Source organism: Tuber melanosporum, assembly GCF_000151645.1.
Source record: "Tuber melanosporum whole genome shotgun sequence assembly, scaffold_13, strain Mel28".
Lineage (NCBI taxonomy): Eukaryota > Fungi > Ascomycota > Pezizomycetes > Pezizales > Tuberaceae > Tuber > Tuber melanosporum.
The window spans coordinates 1,028,062-1,038,025 of record NW_003298786.1 but is presented as its reverse complement, the minus strand read 5'-3'; positions in this window follow the sequence as shown (position 1 = coordinate 1,038,025).

Sequence of the window (9,964 nt, the reverse complement as noted above, 5' to 3'; positions counted from 1 at the left end):
GGGTGAGGGCCCTCCGGGAGCATGTCCTAACTTTCAACCAAGGTGTACGGGCAGACTGTTAGCATCGCATTGCGGGGGGCCAGAAAATATTATACGCAGCAGAAGCTAATATATCGTACCTCATGTAACGCCGCTTAATAGTATTCTATTGGAGGCCTCCTAGGGGCGGCCTGGTTATTTGCGGACCGCCGGGCGCAGCCAACTTTCATACCCAATAATGCGATAAGTTACTAGGGTGGAGAGACTGTATTCAAAATCTTGATGATGTAATAAAGAGGGAGAGGGAAGGTTGCGCCTGCTGGCTGTCAAGGGTCTGGAGTGTGCTACCGAGGGGAAGATTTTGTCGTAATTGCTTCTGCGAAATAGGAGAAAAATATGCGTTACTGGATAATTCGCGATTGTGCTACGAGTACAAACCTCGAAAGACATCGCTTTTTGTATAGTGCACGACCAACGATCGAAACCTCGCACCCATGGAATACACTTGCAGGGAATAGCGTACCGCCAAGCGACCACTCACACTCCGGCGAGAACTTGAGCACCGGCACTCGAGTACTCGAGTATTGTCCAGCGCAGCAGTACAAATGCACGCACACCTGCCATCAACGCCCACACCCCCGAGATGGAACGAGCTGGCGGGAAACGTTACGCAAGCCTAACCACATACAGACTTCACTTCTGCAAGGTGACCGACCAGAACACATCACGCACTGGACCCGAATAGCTGACTGAATTGGAGGATAATTGGCCTCGAGGAGACTGGAAAGTTGGCTGCTGTGATCTAATTGAAGGAATAAATAAATAAATAAATGGACAACAAAAATATTCCCACTCCCACACACACACCCTCGAAGTTACGAACTCCTAGCTATGCAGCGCCAGCCCGTAGCTACGCCTGGACGCAACTACTGTAATACTGCTGCCGATGGGGTCCCCATCTCTCAGTAAGTAGCATACTACGAGTACCAGGATTACCCCATCAAAAACTATTCCCCTCAATCTCGGTTGACCCAAACCTCGTTCAGTGCGGAACTGGTAAATCTAGTATGACACTGATACTGTGAGTTGCACGCTATCGCACGAAATGAAAGCAGTTCAATTATGACCACCATAAGGCACGGGCTCTACACTAAATTTCTCACGGCTATTTCCAACCCAAAAAAAGAAACTTGGGGTGTTGAATGTTGGAAGGCAGAACCGCCTCAATGTTTGAGATTACTCATGGCCCTTCTCCTGCGAGTTTCCCCCCAATTCGGGACAATCCTGGGCACGGTGGGCCCATGTCCCGTCGACCCATCCCAGCCGGGTAACGGTTGCCCTACAAGTAATAGCCCACTAGAGCACTTCAAAGTTTCGGCGAGAGTGACAACTCGAACTGTAGGAGAAACGTCGGAACCGTGTCAACTTAAATAAAGTATGGTAACTATTTAATAACAGGAAGTATAAATTTTTAGACAACAGCCAATTGTACGACAAACATGAGCGCGCAGAAATTTCAAACCGGTATATCCCCTTAAAAGTGTGCTATTTATTCCAGAGTAGGTAAGGAGATACTGAATCGGGTGCATTAGTAGAATTCATGACACGGAACGAGTGGATACTTACAGAGTTCGGGCGATATCCTACGGGCTAGTACAAAAATCCAGAAGAACCCAGGCACCATACTTTAGTCCGTTTTACTTCCAATCAGCAACAATCCCACTAGAACGCTCAAAAAAAAGGGAGGGTGAAGAATACAAACCTCAACGCTGTCGCCGTTCTGTTCAGCAGCCCACATCCCCTCCCAAATGGCCACCTTCTGGTCAACCAACACCTTCTCTGTAATCCCCATTTCCCTAGCACGTAACTCAAACTCAATAGTCCTCGACATTTTCTGCGCTTTCACCCTGTTCACCTCGCGCTTGCGCTGTGCCGGAGTAACTACAATATTTTTGTTAGTACCATACCTCCTCCGAGGTGGGTTTATCGAGGGGGAGGGTTATACCCCGTGTGGCTAGCAGTCTGTCACGCTCGATCTTGTGAAGTTGGAGCCATGCGTCTTTCTCACTACCAGTGCGCCCATAAATCCCAGGGTTATTGAGATGCCTCCATAGGTATCCATGGGGCATTTCTCCCTTGAAAACCAAGGAGCAAACAGAGACGGGGCAGGGAAGTGTAGGTAGCATAGGATTAGCAGGGCCAGAGTGGGGAAAAGCCTTCAAGAAGCTGGGGGAGGTATTGATGTATTGGGGGTGCGGCCTTTCGCCCTCAGCGTAGGCGGTAGTGGTGGTGTCAGTGTTGGAGGGTGCGTAACGTTCGGACATGCCTTCAGCTGAATTGTCGGATATGATCGTAAGGTTGGAAATCCGGTTGCTCCCGATAAGAAGCGCTTGCTCGCTTTGCGTGGAGATGGAGGCAGAGGTGGAGTTTAAATAGACGTCTGTATGTAGTCTCTAGAGGACGATAACCGAGGAAATTCTGTTTGGCTGAACAGCAAGACTTTCACTACCTTTTAGTATAAATAGTGGAAGGGGAGAGAAGTTCTGATGTGCCTAGAGAGTAGGTCTCGTGCTCGCTCTTGTTGATAGTGAATATTCTTGATGGGTAGTTATAGTTTAGGGAGGTGGGAGGGGGAAGGTTATATACCTCTTCGATCTCGCTTTAGCCACAATCACTGGGGAAGGTTCATGAGATCTCACTTGTGATACTCATGTTCTGTCCGGGCACCCCCGCAACACTGGAGAACCCAACGGAGCGAAACCTGGCACTGGCTCACGTATCACCGCGCTAATATACTTCATTTGTAGTTCACCCCCATTTCATGAAATCAAGTAGGAATTATTACATGATAGTTTCCTAGTAAACCCAGAGAAGTGAGATGAATAGGGTTTCCAGAGCGAGCGAACGATTTGATGAAAGGAGGGCGAGAGATTCGTGTGCTGTGGGGTTCTATCCGCTGAGGGTCGGGAGCGGGATTCTGCACGTGTGACGTTCAAAAAATGGCAAATCCGCGTACCCTTTGCTTTTTCTTCCTTCCCCTCCTCTTCTTGTAATTTTCAGACGTCTGCCATCACAGCAACTATTGGATCTAGGCAAAAATAAGCCCGAGCATCAAGATCTTGGCAGTACATGTTATCAATATCGCTCGCGCCTACAACCGCCAGAATATGAAACTCCTTTCGCCACCCGTACCTTACCTTATAGTGCGTCACCAGCCCGCTTGGCAATAAGAGATTAGATTTCCTTCCCCACTAAGACTTTTGTACTTTTTAACATTTTCCTATAGGTTCGAGAAAGCAGATGCAGCAACGGGGTATAAAAAAATGGGACTAGAAGCACAAGTAGCTGCGGGAATACAAGATGATACATCTATGCGATTCATCACCCCACCGCCGCCACCGTCCCCCTCTTCAGCGACTCGTTTCGTACTGTACAGTACAGTCCAACCCAGCACAGAATGATTCAACACATGGGTGAAGCCGATTAATCCTCACCTAGACCAGCTCACTGTTCTTCCACCCCGTCCTCCCGATGTCAGGGTTTTGTGTGACCCAAACCACGAAGTCTCTGGAAACTCCGTCCCCACACGTTCAGCGTATGGAGAGGGACCTCTGTGCCTGGAAAATGTGGACACTCGTCCAGGCTTAGTAATGGTATGTTAATATGTTAAACATAGCCTGAATATTTGGAAATAGCCTATTAACTGTTTGTGCTCCGGTTATTCTTTGACCTGAACCAAAAGTTTAAACTACTTTTAAACCCCAATATCTCCACCACAAAAGTTCAAGATATTTTCTTCTTCTCTCGATTAATGTGTAGATAATCACCTACTTTATCAATGAATGGGACCATAATTCTCATGGGAACGGTTGTTGAAAATCCTTTGGGGACGGAAGCTGAGCTATAATATCTTGGCAAAGTACACCTGCTAGAGACTTCCCTCGCCATACACTTTAATATTTTTTTCTTCTTCCAGGCTTCTTTCTCTCTTCCCCTTACCTCCGCGTTTGAGAAGCCTACGCTTTTTTTCCCTTTCAGATTAAGTTGCGCCCAGGAAAATAATGCTTTTCCACTTTCTTTTTCCCTCCACTCCCGAGCTCAGGGAACTAATTCCTTTCCTCCTCGTGTTCGCGACCACACACCCCTAACTGCTCTTCTCGCTCCCACTCTCCCAACCCTCCCCCACCCCGCCCCGCTCTTCCGACTGTTCCTGTGTGGGGAATAATGTTGCCACACTATTTTATTCGCCTGGGTGTAGAGGTAGTGTGGTACCGTACACCGGCGCCAAGCCCGCGAGCGACAGATCGAGATGTGCGGGTCATTTGTCTTGGGCAGAAGCTATTTTGAATCAAGCTCTTATGATATTACAAATTTATTTGTTCCACTACCAGTTCTAATCGCTCGGTGAGAATAATTCCAAAACTGGACATATGGCCCAAGAATTTGCATGGTCGCACATACGAAAAAATACCCGTTTTGAGAATCGCTAATTTTGCATCACCATAGTTCGGACGATATTGCGCTATACACTCAAAATCTAAATACCCATCTCGGAATACCTAAAATCACTATTTTATGGAGAATTGACTTCCACTATAAATGGTTGAGTTCCCATGATATGAAAAAGTGCATTTTCAGTGTAAAAGTGGCCATCAGAGATGAACTTTGTCACCTTATTTGACGTAGCAATTTCTTTCGTGCTGGAGTTATTGTGATTTATGGCGAAGGCTCTCCAAATCTGTCTTTCCTTTGCCGGCGTGGGAGTAGGCAAGGAAGTGAGGGCATGTTTGGGGGAAAAAATTATAAAATTATAAGTTACCTATACCCATGGAAGGATCGGAGGGATCCATTATCCATTCGGTTCCTAAGGGGAATAATGAGGAATAAATGTAGCTCAATTGGCTTGGATACTGGCACTATCGCTAAAAGGTGTAAAAAAATCACAATCAACTTCGTTTGTTGAGAATTCTTGAGGTAGCCGAGGAATGTGAACATGTCTCACGAGTACCTCTGCTTAGACTATGTATACTATCAAATTGTAGATACGGCTCTGAGCGTCTTAAGTGCGCCAAATAATTTGCAACGGCGGACGCCTTGGCATGAGATTCTCAGGGGAATAACAGGCTTGAGTCCAATTCCCACTTAGCTCAGAGTTTCATTATCATGGGACCTGATCATTGAGCCGCCCTAATCTGGTTTCTACTTTTACTTCCGATACAGGTTTCTCCTCTCCTGCGGCTTTTAGTTTCGATATAATTAAAAAAATGCGAACAACCCAGATGTAACCGGGATTTGAACATGGATCCATCTTGTTCCCTGCTGACTGAGTGCACAGGTGTCTGTCCCCGTTGCAACTTATTTGGCACCACTTAAAACGCCTCGAACCATATTAAGAGTCTATGTCTTGCTCAGGATGTGAGTATGCATCCTGAGGATTGTTTCCTCTAACCCCATTAAAAGTTCTATCGATACATTGCAAGTAGACACTAGCATAATACCAGTAGATAGTGGGCTCTTGTTTGGCGCTAAATGAGAGAAACGAGGAGTCAAAGGGCCATCCAGGAGCATCATCATTATCCCGATCAACTTGATCTCGATTCTTCAGAATTTTCTACCGAGTGTAACCAAGTAATACTAATACCGGTAGGTAAAAAGTGCCTTGGTAAATGTGATCGTCACTTGCCCTTTTGAGACCAAAAGTGACTGTTTTTGTAAAAATACAACGTCATGTAATCCTCAACTGATTATACGTTAGTTACGGGTATTAGGTCCTTATATTGACTATATATCAGCTGATTCAGATGCGTCTTACATTGTTGATTAGGCTGTGAAGATCGAAATTTGCAAAACAAGTGCCTCTTTCTATGGGGTGCCCATACGATTTTCGAGGCTTGGGACTATTATTTGGACTAGAGCCCCTCTTGCTTGTGGAATGGCTAATTCATAATCAATTGTGGCAAAAGAGACATGAGATCAATCGCCCGGTTACTGGCTGCCCAGGGCTATTTTTTTGGTGATAATTGTCGCTGATTTTGATGTGTCTTCAGCGGTATGATACGTTACCCGATTGACGATGGCTAGTGCCCAAGAACTGTGATTAAATTATTATGATACTTGGGAGCAAATTAAGCTATGGTGCGCATCAACAAAAATAAAAGCAACAAATCCGATGCCCGTCGCACCAGAAATTAGTTCAGGCCCGTGGATTGCTGAGGCGTAGATTACGGTACGACAAGAGGACGTGGCCTGAACATGAGAGGCATGGAGTGCGTCTTCATCATGTATTTAATGTACCCGCTACTTTCCCCGGTACCTTAACAACAACGCCCTCCTCGCCACCTTACACGGGAGATCTTCTACAGTACTCATCTAAGTTCTCCTTTATTCCTTCGGGGTGTCTCAGATACTAGAGGTCGATTATGTAAGCGCGAAAGGTGGGTCTTTTGGCAGCGAGTTTTAACCTTCAACCAAGCTGCCACATGGCTTTGAGGTGTGTGGGCAGCGTGAGTACTCTACCACTGCTGGATGGTGGACCGTCAGATACGCTGGGGGACCGGAAAATACGCAGCAGAAACTACTGAGTCTTGTAGCTCCTCTTATTCCCATTTTTTTGAAAACCTCCGTATTCCCGAGCCACCGGGTGTAGCCGATGTTCCACGATACCCAGCAAACCGCCATACCCGGAAATACGATTCCGGGGCGGAGACACAACACAGTAGAGGTACGGTAATCAACTTCTTAATGACATAATCAGGGTGGATAGGGCGGGTTGTGTCGGCAGGCTATCAAGGGGTAGGGCTCCCGAGACGGCGATTTTGCCGTGATTTCTTCTGCGGGTACGATATTAAATGCAAGATCCCAAATAACGTGTCATGTCCCCCTCCCGGTCAGGTCGAGGTGGCTTCCACCACGGCGATCCAGGAACCTAGCCCGTGGTAACATCGGTTGCCAGAGAGAAAGCCAGGAAGCGGTTCGTTTCGCCATTCGCTAAGTGTTGACACCCGGATTTGTTTCTTTCTGGTGCTGAGTATGTGTGTGAACAGAAAATTAAGTATGGGTGGAGACAAGGAATACAATTTTTAAGATGGTGAAAAAGCTGATGGCGGAATGAAATACGGTAGTGTAAGAGGAAATTAGATTGTGGATAAGAAAGTGGGGAAGGAAGGTGCTGTATATATGCCCTTGGCAGGACAGCCAGCTACCTCCTAGAATGCGGGGAGATGGTTCTTGGAGAGGACTCGCGTCGCCCGTTCTACCTCGCCGAAGCACCGCAAGCCAGAACAGAATCATAACAAAAGGAAACCCCCGAAACCAACCCGAGTAATCCGTGCCCGCTGCCTTAATAGCCCATGCAGCAGTTCCCACGATATTGCCAAAGTAGCCGAGAATCTAGGGATCAACGTCCTAATGCTCACACCACTGATGGAATTGGGAACCTCCTGCTATGGGATCACTAGCGCACAATGGGGTGGAAATCTAGTATAAGCGCCAAGAATTTATCATATTGTATAGACCGCCTAAAACAGTAGTCATTCCTAGGGTTTCCGACCCCAGAAGCCCACACATGCCTCAAGCTACCATTATGGTGGCTTGCTTGTTACTATCGACATGTTTCATTAGGAGAACAATGGACGTCATTGAATTATTCGCGATTGCCTTACAAGCCAGCGAAAGACACCACTTTTGGACATGGATGCGAGAAGTGCAGGACCAACTACCGTACCGGTGTGACCTAGGGGGATAGGGCAGGGTAGTTTAGCAGTCATGCGGGTCATTTCGTCACCCACTAAATGTTCGTGTTAAGTAGTTTGCTTGGCGTGCAGATTTTTCTGTATTTAAGCCACCTTTCTGTTCCTTAGTTTAGGAGTGTGCGGGATTTCACCGCAATAAATCACCGCTCACCAGTTCTTTCAATTGGCCCAGCCACATTTCCTCTTTAGCCTACCCTTACACGGTGTGTTTATCGATACCGGGTTAGGACATTTCTGCACTTGTCTACCTGTACTGGGTGGATTAACAAGAGGTCACATAGCAGAGCACGTAGACGGGATACGTCACGCGCAGCACACCATCCAATCAAGGCAAGTAGAAGAAACAGCGTGACACCGGTACTCGAGTATCGAACTCTCGCACACAGGTAACTTAACACGCTCCCAGGGAATATGGAACCTCCAAGCGACCACCAACCCTGGGCTTGACCACCGCGCATAACCACGGTCGTCTAGGACCGATTATTCCGGTACAGCGCCCAAACATACTATACACACTCGATCATTCGAGGGGCCAAACTCGCCCGGAAAGGACCGCCACCACGCACCACCCCAACCCGGCGCTCTTGCTTGGCTCTATCTACTCGCAGAGTGAGGTGCATATTCACTCACTCCTACGCATCAACGCTCGCACCCCCGAGAAAAAACGACACAGCGGGAAACGCTGCGCAAGCCCCGCCGCGTTCAGACTTCACTTCTGCAAAGTGCCGTAGCCTGCAACGACACAGCACAGGACCTGACTGACAGACTTGCTTAGAAAAGAGATAATCGCCGCCCACGAACTGAGTCGCTGTAAAGTCATTATAAAAATAAGTAATCAGAATCTTCCCCCCCGCCCCCCACCCACACTCCCTAGAAGCCCCGAGTTCCCAGCGCCAGCCCACAACCACGGCCGGGTGCAACCACTTTAATACTACCGTCGATGCGATGCCATCTCCCAATTGCATACTACCAGGATTACTCCATCAGAAACCGCTTCCCTCAATCTCGTTTGACCCAAACCTCGATCAACCCGGAACTGGCCAGCTTAAGGCACCAGCGCTACACTAAATTTCTTAAGGCTATTTTGGGCTCAAAAAAAAAACCAGGGATTTTCCGCGATGGATAGGGGATGGCACCGCCTCAAATATTGATATCACCAGTAACTTATCATAGTGCTGCTCCAGCCAGTTGCCTCCATTTCGGGACAGTTAGGCTCAACGAAATTCAACATGTGGTAGCCGGGTAACGGTCGGGGACAGCCGTACTGTACCATTAGGAGCCTCTCACACACTTAGTCGAGCACGAGTAAATTTAGATATTTCTGCGATTTCATTACTTGGCGAACACCAAACCGGGGTAGGAGAAACACAACTTAGACAGTAGGAGAAACATCAAAACCATGACAACTTAAATAAAGCAACCCTCACATAACAAGAAGTATAAAATTTTAGACAACGGCCAGCGGTAACTTACGACAAGCATGATAGCACCGAAATCGGAAACCGATATCCCCACGTAATATAGTGTGCTCTTTATGTTGAATGATGAGAATGATCGGAGTGAGATGATTTTTGATTGAGAGATCGGGCACCGCTATATATACAGAAAACAAGCTAAGATGAAACACACACACACACACACAACTCAGGGCAATGCCCATACACTGATCTATCCACAAGGATACGGTGATTACCCATATCCTACAACACTCAACACTTTAGTCCCCGACACGGATATATTAGTGGAATTTATATCACGGAACAAGTGAATACTTAGGGAGTTTGGGTGATTTCCTACGGGCTGGTACAAAAATCCAAGAGAAGCCAAGCACCATACTTCAATCAATTTCACTTTCAGTCAGCAACAGCGCCACTAAACCATTCGAAAATGAAATGGACGAAGAATGCCAACCTCGATGCTGTCACCTCTGTTCAGCCGCCCACATCCCCTCCCAAATGGCCACCTTCTGGTCAACCAACACCTTCTCTATAATCCCCATGCCCCTAGCACGCAACTTGAATTCAGCAGTCCTCAATATATTCTGCGCTTTTGCCCTTTTTGCTTCGAGCTTGCGCTGTGTCAGAGTGACTACAACAATTCGTTGGTAGCACCTCGGAGGTGGGTTTCTGGAGGCGGCGGCGAGGGGGGTGGTATACCGCGTGTAGCTAGGAGTCTGTCACGCTCAATCTTGTGAAGATGGAGCCATACATCTTTCTCACTACCAGTGCGCCCGT